Source organism: Cinclus cinclus, unplaced genomic scaffold (assembly GCF_963662255.1).
Source record: "Cinclus cinclus unplaced genomic scaffold, bCinCin1.1 SCAFFOLD_44, whole genome shotgun sequence".
Lineage (NCBI taxonomy): Eukaryota > Metazoa > Chordata > Aves > Passeriformes > Cinclidae > Cinclus > Cinclus cinclus.
This window is the reverse complement of record NW_026912222.1, coordinates 419,169-438,327: the sequence shown is the minus strand read 5'-3', so window position 1 is coordinate 438,327 and position 19,159 is coordinate 419,169. Positions and strand designations below refer to the sequence as shown.

Genomic DNA, 19,159 nt, shown 5'->3' with positions numbered 1-19,159 from the left:
GACAGCGCAATGGCAGCTGCGAGTGCCAGCACAGGGTCCCAGTCCCTCCGTGCCGGGGGCTCCTCCCAGGGGTCTTACCTTGTCCGCCGTCAGCAGCTTCACCCACCGGGATTTCCATCTGTCCTTCCCAAGGTCTCCCCCCAGGGGTTCTCAGCCGGGATACTGGTCTCCCCCGACCCTAAACCCCTCTGGCCCCTTCGGTCATGCCCCTCAGGGTCCAGAGCTCCTCCCAGGATCAGTTGGAGTCCAAGGAGCACTGTGTGAGGGGGTTTCAGGTCCCTCACATCATCCTTTCCCACAGGGCATGGACACCAGCAGCCCCACTGTGACCCTTCAGGATGTGCCTAAAGATCCTAAGGGATCCCCGCACTCCATCAGATCCGAACCAAAGACCACCAGAATTATCACCAAGGACCTGATCTGGGACCTCGTGTAAGACTGTGCCCAAGCCCTGAGGGGTTTTGGGGGAATGGGTGTCAGTGCAGTATCCCAAAATCTCTGGGGAGCAGGAATTGGCAGTGTGCCCTGGCCACCCCCAGCATCCCAGCCTGGTGCCACTTTCACCACACTTTCCCTTCCTGCCTCTCCCCAAAACCAGACAGTCAGGTCCCCACGGCTTTCCCAGAGCTTCCTGCATTGCTCTGGGCTGACTTGGTGGCCGAGGGGGCAGCTCAGGCAGCTCAGGGAACACCGGGAAATGTTGGGATCTCTGTGCCACTGAACTCTCTCCCTATGTTCCCCAGCATTCCCCAGGAGAAGCCTCAACCATGTCTCATCATTGGAGAAAAGGAATATGAGAGGATCAAGGAAGCAGCTCGAGCCCCAGCAGACGTGGAGCGTTGGGACAGGCTGAAGACCCTGAAAACCAGACAGGACGTTGCTTTTGTGGGCATCTCCCCTCCTGCTTTCCTCTTTTCCTGCTTCACAGATGGGTTCGAGGGGCTGCTACCCATGTTTTGGGGTACGGGGAAGGCTGCAGGGCTCAGGGCTCCACTGCAGCATCTCTGGAATTGTGTCCAGCGCTCCCAGCCTTCCAAGGGCACAGGGTGTCAGCCCAGAGTTGTGGGAAGGGGTGCTCATGGCTGTGCCAGGTCTCCAGGAGGTCGTCATGTCCCCACACTGTGCTGGGAATGCAGCACCTGAAGTGTGACCCCTGCGAGCACAGGGAAGGTGCCTAGGATTGGGCAGTGCTCTCTGTCCCTGCAGGAAGCCCTGAAAAAGGCCCAGATGGAGGAGCAGAGAAAGGCAGAACTGGAGGACAAGAGGGACCATCAGAGAGATGTGGAGGAGGAGCTGCAGCAGGAGGAGCAGACACTGGTGCAGCGGGCGATGAGGATGAGGCTGGAGCAGGAGGAAGAGATGCAAGAACTGAACACGGTGAGGCCAGCGCTGCCTGCTGTCACCTGGCACTGCCTCAGCCTCCCCTGCTCCTCATGCTCCCAGCTCTTCCTCTCCTTCCCCTGCCCTCCCTGCTCCTGTGTCACAGTACGGCTCCAAGCCACAGACACCTCTTGTCCCCACAGCTGTTCCTCAATGCCAAGTGCAACATGATCCTGGACAAGCAAGTCCTGGAGAAGCGGATGATCCACAAGGAACTGGAGGAGGAGGAGAAGCGCCTGGACAAGATGTTGGAAATGGAGCAGGAGAAGGGCATGGAGGTGCAGGAGGAGCTGGAGCGCTGCAGGAAGCGGGAGCTGATCAGGTGGGCAGAAGGCTCCCTCTTGCCCATGGAGGCATCCGGCCCATTCCAACCACACCAGCCATGTCCATGCAGCATTCCCACGATGGGGAGCAGGATGGGGCTGGAGGGCACCTTCCTGCTCTTGTATTCCCAGAGCCAGGCAGGACATTGTGAAGCAGATGGAGCAGAATGCAGAGCAGCGAGCACTGAGGGCCAAGGAGCTGTACCAGGAAGGCCAGAGGCAGCTGGAGCACCTGGAGCAGATGAAGAAGGAGGATCGGAAGGTGGGAGAGGGGAACAGGAGGGGTGCATGGAGGTTCCCACCTGGCTAGAAGGGGATTGGCAGTGTTGGATCAGCCACACTCCAGGAGTGGGCACAGCAGCCAGCAGGATCACAGCTCTGGTCCCGTGGGGACTTGGTGGCATCCCTGGGAAGTGGCCCAAAGCCTCCCTGCCTGAATGAGGAGGAGGTGAAGGGACCACTTAGCCTGGTGGCCTCCAACCCTGCATGGCACTTCCAGGCCTGGCAGCAGAAACAGCAGCGACTAAAGCAAATCCAAGCTGAGATTAAACGTTTCAGTGTGGAGAGCCAGAGGCTGAAGGATAAAGAGCGGGAGAGGGAGAGGCTGGAGGACAAGCGGGTGCTGGAGCATCAGCAGCAGAAGGCTGTAAGAGCAGTGGGCTCCTGGTGGGCTGGGCAGGGGCTCCAGGAGCTGCCTTGGGGCTCTGTCCCACCCTGAGGCTCTGTCCCACACCCTGGGTCTCTGTCCCACACCCTGGGGCTTCATCCCACTCCTTGTGACTCTGTCACACACCCTGGGGCTCTATCCCATCCTGCAGCTCAGTCCCACTGCTTGTGGCTCTGTCCCACACCCTGGGGCTCTGTCCCATCCTGGGGCTCTGTCCCACTGCTTGTGGCTCTGTCCCACACCCTGTGGCTCTGTCCCATCCTGGGGCTCTGTCCCACTGCTTGTGGCTCTGTCCCACACTCTGGGGCTCTGTACCATCCTGGGGCTCTGTCCCCCTTAGGAGCGTGAGGCTGCCTTGGAGGCGGAGCAGAAACAACAGCGCCTGGAGAAGGAGAAGGAGCTGGCCCGGCTCAGGGCCATGCAGAAGCAGGCCCAGGACTGGCAGGCAGAGCAGGTGAGTGGCCCAGGCACAGGTGACGTGCTCCCCTGCCACTGTCCCTGTCCCTAGCCCAGCAAAAGGGCAGAGCCCTGGATGTGGGGGGTCTGCAGGACCAGCCCCTGGAGTCAGGGGATGTCCTGGAGTGGTGCCAGCAGAGCCAAAGCCACGCCCAAGGGCTTCCAGAGCTGCCCCAGAGGGAAGTCCAGCAGTGTCCCCTGTTTGGGCAGGATGCTCTGAGAGCCAAGAGGAACCAAGAGGTTGCAGACCGGGAATGGCGGCGGCAGGAGATGGAGAAGACACAGAGGAAGGCTAAGATGGAGCAGCAGCTGAGGCAGGACCGGCTGGAGCAGGTGGCCCAGAAGGAAAAGCACTTGGCCATGCAGATGGAGCAGGACCGCCAGGAATTCCAGAGGTTGCTCAGGTGAGGCACACAGGACCGAGGGATGGCTGAGGCGGTGGCCAAGGAGGCTCCCAGTTCCAGCTGGTGGCTCTGGGGGCTCCAGTGCCAGCCCAGGTGTTCTGCCAGGTGTGGTGTGTTGTGGCAGGGTCCCTGACCCAGCCCAGCTCTCCCACAGGGCCCACCAGGAGCAGCTGGAGCGGGAGAAGCTGCAGTGGGAACAGAGGGAGCTCCAGCAGCACGCCCATGCTGAAGATCTGCGGCGGCAGATCCAGGAGCTCCAGCATCAGCGGCAGCGTGAGCGGGCAGCCGTCTTTGAGGAGGGCTGGCAGCAGGAGCAGGAGGTCCAGCAGCGCAGGCAGCACCTCGCCCAGCTCAGGCAGCAGAAGTTGCAGGAGTTCAGGTCAGGGGATGCCAGTGCTGCTTCCCTGGGCTCCCTGGGCTCCCTGAGTCCTTCCTGGTGTCCCAGCCTGTGGCACCTCCCAGCTCCCTCTGCACCCTGAGCAAACGGGACCTGCTGCAGGGCCACGGTGCCAGATCCATCGGGAACCTGATGGATTCTTTCCTCTACAGAGCCACCGGAATGCCCGAAAAGTATTGTGCCCAGGTGGAGCACAGGGCCCAGAGCCAAGCCAGCACAGCCCCCTCCTAGGCCTAGCCCCACAAGGAACCAGCTGCAATTCCCCAGAGATTTGAGATTCCGTTTGCATTGACTAAATTTTCCAGTAAATACTGTTTTTGAGCAGATGGTGTTTTCCATCCTTCCTTGGCCTCAGAGCTGTTGGGGAGGAGGGCTGGAGGAGCCTTGAGGTTCCTTGTTCCTTGGCTTCACCAGTGCTGACTATAGGGGAAGAACGACCTCCCTGTTTCTGCTGGCCACACCTTTCCTGACCCAGGGCACACTGCTGGCTCATGTTCAGTCAGCTGTTGACCAGTACCCCCAGTTCCCTTTCCACCTGGGTACTGTCCAGCCACACCATCCCCAGCCTGTAACTTTGTGGGGGTGTTGGGGTTGTTTTTTTTTTCCCTTTTCTCTCTGTGTAATTTTCCCCATTGTCATGCTAAAAAGCCTGTTGACTAGGCCCTAGTGGCAAGGGGAAACGGGAGGGCAGGGGGGAGTGGAAGGGGGAGAAACTGTGAGACCCAAAAAGCCAGAAGAGGAGACAGGAGGCAAAAAAGGAACTCCCTGGATGTGCCACTCAGAACAGAACTCCCTCCACACCCCCCACACCCCCCTCCTAAATCTGGCTTTCAGCACTAACGGCCTCTTCCTTCTGCTGCAGGAAAGACAAAGTGAAAGTGTTGGGGTAGCACAGCTGGACACACCCATCCCTCAAAGCAGAGAACTGGAATCTTCTGGGGGCTTTCTGTGGTCCCCCCATCCCAAACCACAGCCACTCCAGGGGCCTGCACTGGACCCTGGGTCTCCCCAAAATCTGGGGCACCCAGGAAAGGAGATGTGACCCACATGCCCACCCAGTCCTGGGACCCCCATTCCACTGTGAACCCAAACACAGGACTCCAATTCTTTAGGGTCCCCCTCTCCCTAGGATCCTCATCCTGGCACTCTCATTCCTTAGGACCTCCATTGCCCAGGATCCACTTTCCCTTCATCCCATGCCATCCCATGGGGCCCCATTCCCCAAGCACTCCAACTCCCACGGGCCCCCATTCAACTGGCACCCCATTCCAGGGACTTGCATGCCAACATCCAAAGTCCCTGGGGCCCATGTGTTGCGATCCACCAATACAAGCGGGGGGTTGTGATGGTTCATTTGATCTCGGGGTACAAAAGACACAACAGGGGACTACAGTATACTTGTCAGAATACTCACAGCAGAGCACTTTTTATTTTGTGCTAACAACACAGTTATGCAATAGAGGGGAAAGATAAAGGAAACAAAGTAAAGAGAGAGAAAGAAAGATGGTGTGGGAAATAGCTACAGAGGGATGGGATGATGTCCTCATGGCCTTCTGCCAATAGACGTGTCTTCCTTCCCAGGGGAGATCTCAAAAGGTTTCTCCAAAGAGTCACTTTTTATAGTTGTTGGGGGTTGGTTCTCTCCCTTTTTCCCTCTGTGGAATTTTCCCCATTGTCATGCTGAGATACCTGTTAACTGGGCCCTGGTGACAAGGCGGGGGGGGGGGGGGGGGGGGGGGGGGGGGTGGGAGATGAGAGAGGGAAGAGGGAAACTCCGCGAGATTCAAACAGCCAGAAGAGGAAGCGGAAGGCTGGGCCTCAGCCCATTTTCCCCCGCGGAGTTCGGACAAGAAGGACGATCGCCACCTCCTGCCTCTCTCTCCCATCCCAGCATCAGGAAACCACTATTGGACCCTGCCCTGCTGTCTTCTCGCTGTGAACTACCACCATCCAGCACTCTGCTGAGCACCAGGACCCACACCGTGAGCGGAGGGCTCTCTCCGTCTCTCTCTCTCCCCCTGGGACAGCGCTGCCACCACCCCCAGCCCTCCTGCAGCTCTGCAGGATCTGCCCGCCCCCAGCACCGGGAACTGCAGCTCAGGGAAAAGGTGCCTGCAGCCAAAAAATACTGGGATTGACTTACTGTTCTGTTTGTGGGTAATTTCATAGCTGTTGTTGTTCTTGTTTGTCTTGTTAGATATACTAGTAAAGAACTGTTATTCCTACCCCCATATCTTTGCCTGAGAGCTCTCTTAATTCCAAAATTATAATAATCGAAAGAATCACTTTTTTTTTTTCAGTCCAAAGGGAAGCTTCTGCTTTCCTTGGCAAACACCTGTCTTTCAAACCAGGACAGATTTTGGCGCCCAACATGGGGCCCGAGGGTATTGAGAGAAAAGGGTGAAAAAGGAATAACAGTTCTTGAGTTACCTCAGTTTTGTGTTAGGTGGCATCATGTTGTCCAGCTTACCGTGGTTTGGGCTCCATGTGGCCACAGCTTTATCTCTCCCATTTGCAATCCCTTACTTGAACATGGGTCCTATAACTCAGGTTGCTGTAACTATTATCCAGTTCCTTTTGTGGGCTGATAACGTGAGAAATTCATGGATTTTTAACTTCCTCTGGAAGGTGAGCACATGGATTCAGAGCTATCACACTCTAACTGTATGTTTTTGGGGTTACTTTAATAATGGTACATACTGTGAGGATATGACACCAGGGAAAATTTTGTCCCAACCCCTTACACAGTTTTTTGGGTCTGCTACACCAGCTTTTGAGGGGTTCAAATCTCTTCTAAGCAGTCACGATATCATACAGTGGCTGACATTGCTAATGGGCCTTGTAAACCTGTTCTATTTAACATTCCGAGATGAGAGGAGATTGACTTGGATGAAAACCCTGATACTTCCCCCAAGGAACAGGGATTCTGCCCCAGAGCCTGGCCCTGCCCCAGAGCCTGGCTCTGCCCCAGAGACTAAGGACTCTGCCCCAGAGCCTGCCCCTGCCCCTGCCCCAGAGACTAAGGATTCTCCCCCAGAGACTAAGGATTCTGCCCCAGAGGTTAAGGATGTTGCCCCTGAGCCTGATTCTGCCCCAGAGCTCACCTCAGAAAGGAACCATCCAGAGTGGGTGGGGTTTCTAGTGAAGAAGATGGGCCAAATGCTGAAGGAGTACCTTTCCCCAGCTCTTGAGAAACTCTCCCTCTGCCTTAAAGAGGGAGAACCTGATGGTGCAGCAGTGGAACCCACAAATGTTACATCTCTCCAGGCTCCAGCTGAACTGCAAGGGCACTCACAGCCAGCAGCAGTTGCCCCCGTGGAAACTAGAAAGTCTAAGGTGAAAACAAAGCACCTAGATAATAATGATCAGAAAGCAGGGCCCTCACAACCAGCAGGGGAGCCAGAGGTTGAGATCGTCACGGAGTCCCTGTCATACGAGAGTCTCCGTAATCTGCGTAAAGACGTTGTGCGAAGGGGCTGTGAGGCTTTTACAACGTGGTTACTGCGGGTCTGGGACCTTATGGGTACAGGTGTGCAGCTGGATGGCACTGAGGCAAGGAATTTGGGACCCCTGACCCAGGACTCAGGTGTGGATCATATATTCGTAAGGGAACGAGGCCCCCTTTCCCTCTGGGAGCGGCTTTTAATGAGTGTAAGAGAGAGGTTTGTCCATAGAGAGAGAATGCAGGAGCACCACCATAGAATGCGCTGGAAGATGGCTGAGGAGGGGATCCAACAGCTGAGAGAAGTGGCAATACTGGAGGTACTCTTTGGGAGGGGTGGACAACATGACAATGACCCCGACAAGGTCAGGTGTACAGGGCAGATGTTGTGGAATCTCGCACACCTGGGGCCATCTCAATACACCACATTCATTGCAGCCATTAATGCTGACACCAACCACGAGACAGTGGGCTCTGTTGCCAATAAGCTCAGAAATTTTGAGAGTATAATGAATGGCCCAATGCAGGCTCAGGTCTCTGCCGTGATTAGGGAACTCAGAGAGGAGTTCAAGGAGGAGATAAGAGGGGTGAGGGAGGAGATGAGGAAGGTCAATGCAGCACCAGTGCGAGTCACAGATCCCAGAGTTAGAGCCCAACGTCCCCCAGCTAGGGATAGAGGGTACACCCCACGAGCTGACCTGTGGTTCTTTCTGCGTGACCATGGGGAAGACATGAGGAGGTGGGATGGGAAACCCACTTCTGCCCTGGCAGCGCGGGTGCGTCAACTCAAGGAGGGAAACACTAACCAAAGGAGCTCCACTAAAGTGAAGGTAGCCTCAACTTCCCATAACCAAGATGCAGGGTATTACAAAAGGGAGGATGATTTGTCAGATCCCCTTGAGGGAACCTCCAACATGTATGCCCAGGAAGGAAATAATAACCAGTGCTAGAGGGGCCCAGCCTCTAGCCAGGGAGAGGCACGGGAAAACCGGGTCTTTTGGACGGTGTGGATCCGATGGCCTGGCACATCAGAGCCACAAAAACATAGGGCATTAGTTGACACTGGTTCACAGGTCACCCTAATACCATCAGAACATGTTGGGGAAGAGCCTGTTTCTATTGCTGGGGTGACAGGGGGATCACAGGAATTGACTTTGATGGAGGCTGAGGTGAGCCTGACTGGGAAGGAGTGGCAGAAGCATCCAATTGTGACTGGCCCAGAGGCACCGTGTATTCTAGGCATAGACTTCCTCAGGAATGGCTATTACAAAGACCCAAAGGGACTCAGGTGGGCTTTTGGAATAGCTGCTGTAGAGGCAGAAAACATTAAGCAACTGAACACCTTGCTTGGACTGTCAGAGAACCCATCTGTAGTGGGACTCCTGAAGGTGAAGGAGCAGCAAGTGCCAATTGCCACCTCCACAGTGCACCACAGGCAGTACAGGACAAATCGAGATGCCGTGATCCCCATCCACAAGATGATCCGTGAGCTGGAGGGCCAAGGGGTGGTCAGCAGAACCCACTCACCCTTCAACAGCCCCATCTGGCCTGTGCGCAAGTCTGACGGAGAATGGAGATTGACTGTGGACTATCGTGCATTGAATGAAGTGACTCCACCGCTGAGCGCTGCCGTGCCGGACATGCTGGAACTCCAGTACGAGCTGGAGTCCAAGGCAGCAAAGTGGTACGCCACCATTGACATTGCCAATGCATTTTTCTCTATTCCTCTGGCAGCAGAGTGCAGGCCTCAGTTTGCTTTCACCTGGAGGGGCGTGCAGTACACCTGGAACCGACTGCCCCAGGGGTGGAAACACAGCCCCACCATCTGCCATGGACTGATCCAGGCTGCATTGGAAAAGGGTGAAGCTCCAGAACATCTGCAATACATTGATGACATCATTGTGTGGGGGAACACGGCAATGGAAGTATTTGAGAAAGGAGAGAAGATCATCCAGATTCTGCTGGGAGCCGGTTTTGCCATCAAGAGGAGCAAAGTCAAAGGTCCTGCCCGAGAGATCCAGTTCCTGGGAGTAAAGTGGCAACACGGGCGGCGCCAAATCCCCACTGAGGTCATCAATAAGATCACCGCGATGTCTCCACCAACCAACAAGAAGGAAACACAAGCTTTCCTAGGTGCCATAGGCTTTTGGAGAATGCACATTCCTAAGTACAGCCAGATCGTGAGCCCTCTCTACCTGGTCACCCGGAAGAAGAACAAATTCCACTGGGGCCCTGAGCAGCAGCAAGCCTTTGCCCAGATCAAGCAGGAGATCGCTCATGCTGTAGCCCTCGGCCCAGTCAGGACGGGACCAGAGGTGAAGAATGTGCTCTACTCTGCAGCCGGGAACAAGGGCTTGTCCTGGAGCCTTTGGCAGAAGGTACCTGGTGAGACCCGAGGCCCACCTCTGGGATTCTGGAGCCGAAGTTACAGAGGGTCTGAAGCCAATTACACCCTAACAGAGAAGGAGATCTTGGCTGCTTATGAAGGAGTTCAAGCTGCCTCAGAGGTGATTGGCACAGAAGCACAGCTCCTCCTGGCACCCCGACTACCAGTGCTGGGGTGGATGTTTAAAGGGAAGGTCCCCTCTACCCACCATGCCACCGATGCCACATGGAGCAAGTGGATTGCCCTCATCACACAGCGCGCCCGTATCGGAAACCCAAATCGCCCTGGGATTTTGGAAATAATTACAAACTGGCCAGAAAGTGAAAATTTTGGTCTTCCCAATGAAGAGGAGCAAGAACAAGTGACCCGGGCTGATGAAGCCCCGCCATACAACCAACTGCCAGCAGATGAAACTCGCTACGCTCTTTTCACTGACGGTTCCTGTCGCATCGTGGGGATGAACCGGAAGTGGAAAGCAGCCGTATGGAGCCCCACACGACAGGTTGCACAAGCTACTGAAGGAGAAGGTGGATCAAGTCAACTTGCTGAACTCAAAGCCGTTCAGCTGGCCCTGGACATTGCTGAAAGAGAGAAGTGGCCAAAGCTTTACCTTTACACTGATTCGTGGATGGTAGCCAATGCTCTGTGGGGCTGGCTGGAAAGATGGAAAAAAGCTAACTGGCAGCGTAGGGGAAAACCAATCTGGGCTGCTGATGAGTGGAAAGACATTGCCAGTCGGGTAGAGAAGCTACCCATAAAGGTCCGTCATGTAGATGCCCATGTCCACAACAGTCGGGCTAATGAGGAGCACCAACACAATGAGCAAGTAGATCAGGCTGCAAGGATAGAGGTGTCACAGATAGACTTAGACTGGCAACACAAGGGAGAGTTGTTCCTGGCTTGATGGGCCCACGATGCCTCAGGTCACCAAGGTAGAGATGCTACCTATAAGTGGGCACGAGACCGAGGGGTGGATCTCACCATGGACAGTATTTCCCAGGTTATCCATGACTGTGAGACATGTGCTGCCATCAGGCAATCCAAGCGAGTGAAGCCCCTCTGGTATGGGGGGCGGTGGTCCAAATATAAGTATGGGGAGGCCTGGCAGATTGACTACATCACACTGCCTCAGACACACCAAGGCAAGCACTACGTGCTGACCATGGTGGAAGCCACCACTGGATGGTTGAAGACCTACCCTGTGCCTCATGCCACTGCCCGCAACACCATCCTGGGCCTGGAAAAACAAGTCCTTTGGAGACATGGTACCCCTGAGAGAATTGAGTCAGACAATGGGACTCATTTCAAGAACAGCCTCATAAAAACCTGGGCCAGAGAACACAGCATCGAGTGGGTGTACCACATTCCTTATCACGCACCAGCGGCTGGGAAAGTGGAACGGTGCAATGGGCTGCTTAAAACCACCTTGAAGGCACTGGGTGGGGGGACTTTCAAAAACTGGGAGATTAATCTACCAAAGGCCACATGGTTAGTGAACACCCGAGGTTCCACTAATCGAGCAGGCCCTGCCCAGTCTGAGCCCTTGAGAACACCTGATGGGGACAAGGTTCCAGTGGTGCATATGAGAGGTATGCTAGGAAAAACTGTTTGGGTGAACCCTGCCTCCAGCAAAGACAATCCAATTCGGGGGGTGGTTTTTGCTCAAGGGCCAGGTTGTACCTGGTGGATCATGCAAAGGGATGGAAAGACCAGATGCATACCCCAAGGAGACCTTGTTTTAGGGTGAACTACCTACAATACTGTGCCTGTATCTGTAACTGTATGGATGTCTATAATTTGAAGATTTTAATTTGATTTAGCATGATGGTAGGGGAAAATTCGGGGTGGATATTGTTGGTGGTTGGTTCTCTCCCTTTTCCCTCTGTGGAATTTTCCCCATTGTCATGCTAAGATACCTGTTGACTGGGCCCTGGTGACAAGGGGGAGGGGACGGGAGGGAAGAAGCAAGCCCCGCGAGATTCAAACAGCCAGAAGAAGAAGCGGAAGGCTGGGCCTCGGCCCATTTTCCCCCGCGGAGTTCGGACAAGAAGGACGATCGCCGCCTCCTGCCTCTCTCTCCCATCCCAGCATCGGGAAACCACCATCGGACCCTGCCCTGCTGTCTCCTCGCTGTGAACTACCACCATCCAGCACTCTGCTGAGCACCAGGACCCACACCGTGAGCGGAGAGCTCTCTCCGTCTCTCTCTCTCCCCCTGGGACAGCGCTGCCATCACCCCCAGCCCTCCTGCAGCTCTGCGGGACCCGCCCGCCCCCAGCACCGGGAACTGCAGCTCAGGGAAAAGGTGCCTGCAGCCAAAAAACACTGGGATTGAGTTACTGTTCTGTTTGTGGGTAATTTCATAGCTGTTGTTGTTCTTGTTTGTCGTGTTAGGTATACTAGTAAAGAACTGTTATTCCTACCCCCATATCTTTGCCTGAGAGCTCTCTTAATTCCAAAATTATAATAATCGGAAGAATCACATTTTTTTTCAGTCCAAAGGGAAGCTTCTGCTTTCCTTGGCAAACACCTGTCTTTCAAACCAGGACAATAGTCTTTTCCTAAAGCAAGTGGCATCTGGCCAAGAGGTGGGGAGATTTATGGACTATTGTGAGGCACTCCAAGAAGCAGGTGCAAACGTGCCTGGTCCAGAGCACTGTACTGTGATGGTACAGTACAGCACGCATAATACACCTGCAAACAGTTACCTGGCAGCATCCACCTCAGCAAGGCCAGAACTGTCCAAACCCAACCAGGCCAGAACTCCTGTCTGAAGCGAGTGGGGTCCACAGGGGTCTTCTTGCGACAGTCGTGAGGCAAATGAGGGAATCTTCAGACCATCTCTTGCACCATGCTCTCCCTGGGAACTCCATTCATGGGCCCCCCATTGAATGGGGACCCCCATTCCCAGGTACACCAATCTCCTGGGCCCGACTCCTCAGGATCCCCATTTCTGAACCCCGATTCCCTTGGGACAACCCTCCCAGGAGCCCATTCCTGGGCTACTCCTTTCCCTGGGATTCCCATCCTTCACTCCCCACATTCCCTGATTGCCCCAGCCCTGGGAACACCTAACTGTGCCCCCACCCTGCCCCCACCACATGCCACCAACACAATGAGATGAGACCTGAGCTCGCTTCCTGTCCCTTCATCCAAAGAGCCGCCAGCAAGGGGACAGGTGGCCCTGGCAGGGAGTGACAGCCAGTGCCCATGGCAAGGGACACCGGGATGGCCGGGAAGGTGGCACTGCTCCTGTGGGGTGAGTGCCCCGGGCACGGGCCTGACGTGCCGGGGATGGGCCCTGGAGAAGCAGAGACCAGTGGGGAGAGGGCAAAGGGGGGCTGTGGGGTCCCCTGAGGTCCCCAAGGCCAGCAGAGCCACTGCATGGGCATGGACCCCAGTGTGACCAGAATCTTGAGGTGTCCCTGGGGACAGGAGCAGGGGGACAGGAACAGGGGAATTGGGAGGTGGGGGTGGGAAGAGGGGAACAGAGATTTGGGGACAAGGATGTGGCAAAAGCAACCTTGTGGCTGGGGCAGCTCTGGGGACAGGGACTGGAACACAGGAACAGGAGAACTGCGATATGGGAATGGGATTCAGGGAGAGGAATGGAGGGAAGGGGATGTGATGAATGGGATGTGGGATAGGGATGTGGGAACAGGAATAGGGGGATAGGGATGTGGGGACAAGGAAATGGCAACAGCTACTTTGGAGTGGGGGCACCTGGGGGGACAGGGACAGGTAAACCTGTGTCTTGCAGAGGGGCTATGGAGACAGGTACCATTGGAATGGGATCATGGGCACAGGGCTATGGGAATGTGGCCATAGGGATAGGTTCTGTAGGGCTAGTGGCGATGATCCATACGAGCATCAAGTGTCAGTGGTGTTGCCATGTCCAGCCTCAACTCAGGATAGCCACACTGTCCCCGTCCCCAGGGAATCGTTCACAAGAGGTGTGGCTGTGGACAGACGTGACATAGAGCTCTCCCCTAGCCTCTCCAGGCCTGTTGGGGATCATCCCTGAGCATTTTCCCATGAGAACTGCTGTCCTGTGGGGACAGTTTGGCCCACACACCCCAGGTCCCCCCTATGCCACTGTCCCTGCAGGGCCACCCCCACTCAGCCCTGTCCCTTCTCCCTTCCAGCCCAGACCCTCGGTCTCGCTGGTGAGTCCTCGGGGGATGCCATGTCCCCGCCCCACTGTCCCCAGCCCCGCGCTGGCCCTGGCAGTCTGGTGTCCCCTGTCACCGCAGGTGCCCAGACCACCCAGCTCCTCGTGCAGCCCCCCTGGACGCCAGCGGTGCTGTGGGACCGGGTGACACTGACCTGCCAGGGCTCAGGCACCGCCGGTGCCACCACCTGGTACAAGGACGGGCGGCGCTGGGGGCAGGAGGGACGCAACAGCTTCCTTGTCACCGAGAGTGGCACCTACACGTGTGACAGACCCGGCAGTGGGCTCAGCCCCCCCATGCACGTTGTAAATGGTGAGTGGTCTTTGTGCCCCCACCCTGGCACCTGCAGGAGCCCCGAGAGCTCTGGGTGAGCTCAGCTTTGTGGGTCACACCTCTCGTGTGACCAGAGCCTGTGCCCTGCACACGGGGACATCCCAGAGCAGCACTGGAGCATCCCCTGTACACACCAGTGCATCCCAGTTCGACGAGACCACCCTGTTGCAATGGGGGACCCCTGGTTCCTTCTGTTGCCTCCTGTCCCACAGCCACCCCAGTGCTGCAGGTGCCGGCGAGGGCGCTGCTGGAAGGGGACACGGTGACACTGCGCTGCCGGCTCAGGCAGAAGGAGTCGGTCCCTCTAGTGCGCTTCTACCACGATGAGGGGCAGTCACTGTGGTGGCAGCACCGTGGGACCGAGCTGTTCCTGTCTCCCCTGGAGCTGCAGCACAGCGGCCACTATCGCTGCAGCGTCGGGAGGAGCTCATCACTGTCAGTGTGGGATGTGTCTGAACAGGTGACAGTGACAGTGCATGGTAAGCACCCTCACACCCCACACCTAAGTACTCCCACAGCCCCTTCACAGCAGACTCAGGGTCAATTCCTGCACACCCAATCTCCTTCCCAGAGCTCTTCACGGTACTGGTGATGGAGGGTCCCCCCGAGCTCACCGAGGGGTCCTCCCTCAATCTCAGCTGCCTCAGCACCCCCAGCCCCCTGCAGCTCCCAGTCCCTCTCCTGTACATCTTCTACCAGGACAGGCAGTGCCTGCATGTCCTGGTGCCCGCCTTGGGGGTCTCCCACTTGGGGAATTACAGCTGCGATGTGAGCTTTGAGGTGGGAAGAGCAGCAACTGGACCACCGTCACAGTGTGCAGTGAGTGCAGGGATGGGCACAGGAAGCCCCCACAGCCCTCCCACGGGAACCCCTGTCCTGCCTGGGGACACCCATCCCTGACACCCTCCCCATGTCCTTCATCCATTCCTGTTTCCCTCCCTGGGTGTCACCAGTCCTCTCCACATGCCTGCCATCTCCCCCTGGCATACCACAGCCTTTTCCATGTTGCTGCTTCGTTTTCTGGTCTCATTTCTGTACCTGGCCTTCAAACCCCCCTTCCTGCACCCCTCTCTGAACCTCCCACATCCCTCTCGGAGGTTCTGCTCTCTCTCCTCAGTCTCTCCCTGAGGTCCCTCCATGGTCTCTGAGTACCTGCACTCCTCCTTTGGTCACCTTCTTTGACCCTGGATCCCCATCCCTCTCCTATCCCACCTCACCTGTGTCGCCCCACAGGGGTCCCACTCTCAAGTGTGCCCCTGTCGGTGCAGCCCCCCCGGGGGACAGGTGGCACTGGGGGACCACCTGGTGTTCAGCTGCACGGTGGCCATGGGGACAGATCCCCTGTCCTTCTCCTGGCACCAGGAGGGCTCGGGGGCACCACTGGGGACCAGCCCCCGCCTGGAACCACGGCATGTTGGGGAGAGTGACAGCGACCACTACCAGTGCCAGGCCAGCAAGGCGGACAGCATGGCTGAAAGCGTCCCCCTGAATGTGACCATCCTGGGTAAGTGGGACCCTTGGGCTGAGGGTGGCCCCACCCACAGCATCCACATCCTCCCCCACCAGGTCCCAGCCTGGTCTCTGTCCCTACAGTGCCCATGGCCAATGCCACCACCACCCCCGGTCCCCCGGCACTCCAGGTGCACCCAGGTGACCCCATGACCCTGTGCTGCTCGGTGCAGGTGGGCTCAGCCCCTGTCACCTTCACCTGGCTGCATGATGGGCAGGAGGTAGCCTGGGGTCCCCTCCTGGAGCTTGGGGACATCAATGTGGGACATTCGGGCACCTATCAGTGCATGGCCACCAACCAGCTGGATGGGCACCAGGTACTCAGCCCAGAGCTGGCCCTGGAGGTGACACCACAGGGACACTGGCTAACAGGTGGGGCCACACAGAGTCACTGGGGTATTCAGGACCCCCAGGTTCAGGGTGACCCCGGTGTGTTCCCCTCTGTCCCCAGCAGTGACTGTGAATGTCAACAGGACCCTCCTGTTCCTGCTCCTGTTCCTGGCTGTCATTGGGGGCTGTCGCTGGTGGTACCGCCGGGGTGGGTGACAATGGAAGTGGACAAGATCCTGCAGGAATTGGGGGGAAAACCCACAGACCAGGGGGACCATTGGGCATCACCTAAAGCCCCTGACCTGGGGGAAGCTGAGCCCCCAGTGACCTTTGCTTGGGGTGCTCACATGTTTGGGGACATTTTTGAGGGTCCTGGGGTGTCCTAAGAAGTGCCTTGAGGAATACTGGGATGTCATTGAAAGCTCCTAGGGGTTTTAGGGAGGTGTTGGAGAGTCATGCAGGGATCCTGGAGGAGTTTGGAGGGTTCCCTGCATTCCATTAATGGGGTTCTTTGGGGCTTGAGAGGTGCCCAGGGGCCCTGTGAAGATTCAGGGGTCCCATGGTTTGTTGCAGGGTCCTGGGGGGGGTTGGAGTACCTGGGTGGCTCAGGTATTCTAGGGCTCCTCAGGGCTGGTTTTGGGTGCAGGGGGCCTGGGAGCACAGTCGAAATCAGTGTCTGGTGGGAGCTATGGGGACCAGCGGCCATTTAAAGGTCCCAGGTGGGGTTGGGTTCCCCAGGGACCCCATGCTCACCCCCTCCCCTTTTTCTTGCAGCTGCCATGAAATCCCAGGACAGGTGTGTGGGGGCTCCAGCTGTGACTCTGTTTCCCCCTCCCCAGACACCCCTCCACACACCCTTATCCCCACAGGGCCCCCCCAGAGCCCCCAGCTCCCCTGGAAGAGGGGGAGGTGCTGGACACTGAGCAGGCAGGTGAGTATAGGGGATGGGTTGGGACATGGACATGGCACCCACAAGTGTCACCCCAAGTCAGCTCCCCAGAACCAATGTCTCTTACAGGCCCCCCCCTCACTGTCCCCTCAAGGAATCCCAGGTGACCCACATGGAACTGCCAGGACCCCACGGGTGACTTCAGGACACCAGTGGCACCTGTGAGAGCATGCTGTGACACTGGGGACACTGGGAGTCCCCATGCCATGGCTCCCGTGGTTGCCCATCCTGCCTGGGGTGATGATCACAAGCTGGGGCAGGGCTACACAGGGTACCCAGTGCTCCCCTTTCCCCCTCCTAGTGCTCCCAGTATACTCATGGCTCCCCACCTCTCCTCCCAGTGCCAGGAGAACACAGGACTTGTTGCCCTCTTCCTGGCACCAAAATGCAGCTTTTTGGTTCAACTGCCAGAGATGATGTTTCTTTGTTCAGCTCTGTCGGGCTTTAGGAATGAGATTCTCCAATTTTGGGCTGCCACTAAAAACCAGGGGCTGCTGACCCTCCTCCTGCCAGTGGAGGCACAAAAGGTAAAGGTCCCAAAGGGCTGAGAGAAGAACAATTTCCTGTAAACAGCAACAAGAGAACAAAAACAACAGCAACAAGGGTCAGAATTCAAAAGGTCACAAAAGGAACAATTTCCAGGGAAATCTCCCCAACAAGGAACAAACCTCAGACATTTCCCCCAGCTCAGTTCTTCCACTAGAGGAAGCTGGCAGGGTCCTGGATCTTCATTGCTCTGATGGCCAAAGTGGCCTTCAGGAGGCTCTGGATTTTAGTTTCATCTTTCCCAAACCTCTCCTCTGTGGTGTTCCCCACACGATGATGTCACAAAGGCCCTGGGCCAGGGGTGGGGGGGCAGGTGTCCAGAGCCTCCCCATTTTCCAGGGCAGTCAGGATCAGGCCATGGCAGTTGAATTCCTTCTGTCTCCACAGCAGCTCTGCCAAAGCCCAGCAATGTCCTTTAGCTCCCTGAAATCCCCTCTCCTCAGAGAATCAGTGCCAAGGATTCCTGGGGCCTCAGGGCCAGTCCCAACGGGCTGTTTTGGCCATTCCCAGCATTTTAAATGCTCAAAAAGGAGGGAAAATTTCCTCCCAATGCTCACAAAACCCTCCCCCCTCAGCCTAGGAACACTGCTCCCCCAGTTGGCTCATCCAGGTACAGAATTCGCCTCGCTCCCAGAGCTTCTACCACACGGGCAAATCAAAGAATTGGGAACTTGGGTCAGCTGGGACAGAGCCAAATCCCAGTCGGGATTTCTGCAGGATTCACCAGCCACCAGCAGGTCCTGACAGCCCCTCACACCCCTTGCACTTTGCTGCAGCTCAGAAATCCCTGGAATTAATCAGACTTCGCCAACCCAGAGCAAAGTGCAACAACAGGAGGATCCAGAGGGATCCCTGAAAACCAACACCCACGTTGAGATTTGAGGGATTTCAGCCCAAAAATAGCCACAAAATTTGAGGATATTTGGTTTTGAGAGAGAAGATGAGTTCCAACACAGCAGGAATATCAGGAATATTCCCATGGGGTCAAAGTTACAATTTTGGGTGTCAAAAAGCAGTAGCTGGAGAACACTGGGTCCAGGAATTGGAAGAAGCATCTCCAGGTTGAAATCCAAGTTTATCCCTAAAAATGCCCTTCTGGCCTCCCCAGGATGGTCCTTACATTGAAATCCAATGGGTTTATCCATAAAAATGCCCTTCTGGCCTCCCCAGCAGGGACCCCATGCTGAAATCCAAGGATTCCCCCTTTAGAGGCTCCTGTAAGATCCCCCCAAAATCCCCAGTGAGGGGTGGGAGGTTCAGTCCCCTTACTTTGGGACACCTCCCCCACAAATCCCAGTGAGGCTCAGCCCTCTCAGGACCCCTCAAAATCCCAATGAGGGGTGGGGGGCTCAGTCTGGGCTCACCCGCCTCAGGACCCCCCCCTCCTGGGCCCCCACACAACCCTCCTGAAGTCCCCATCAAGGCTGGGGGTCTCATTCCCCCATCACCACACCCTCACCAACGGACCCTCAGCCCCTTCAGGACCCCCCAACACCTTCCAAAACTACCAAAGAACCCTCATAACCCCCTCAGGACCCCTCAAACCCTATCAAGGGCCAGGAGTCTCAACCTCTCCTCACCACTCCCTCAGCAAGGGACCCTCAGCCCCCCCAAGACCCCCAAATTCCCAGCAAGGGCTGGGGGTCTCAACCCCCCTCATGAAACCCTCAGCAAGGGACTCCCCAAACCCCTCCAAGGAGTCCTCTCCCTAATCCAAATGAATTCATTGAACTGTTAAAGTACTCATTCATTCTGATGCACAAAGAGGCTGGCCTGGAACAGAGGCTGGACAGAGTTCAAGGAATAAAACAGGAATTTATTAAAAGAATTCCAATTATACATTTTGGGCAGTACAAGAGGCTATA

At 56.4% G+C, this 19,159-nt stretch overlaps 2 pseudogenes; both read left to right on the top strand.

Annotated features, from left to right (window-relative positions):
- The first annotated feature begins 9 nt into the window (after positions 1-9).
- Positions 10-3,858, top strand: LOC134057620 (cilia- and flagella-associated protein 45-like; annotated as a pseudogene).
- Positions 3,859-12,683: 8,825 nt separating this feature from the next.
- Positions 12,684-18,818, top strand: LOC134057622 (Fc receptor-like protein 4; annotated as a pseudogene).
- The last annotated feature ends 341 nt before the right edge of the window (positions 18,819-19,159 follow it).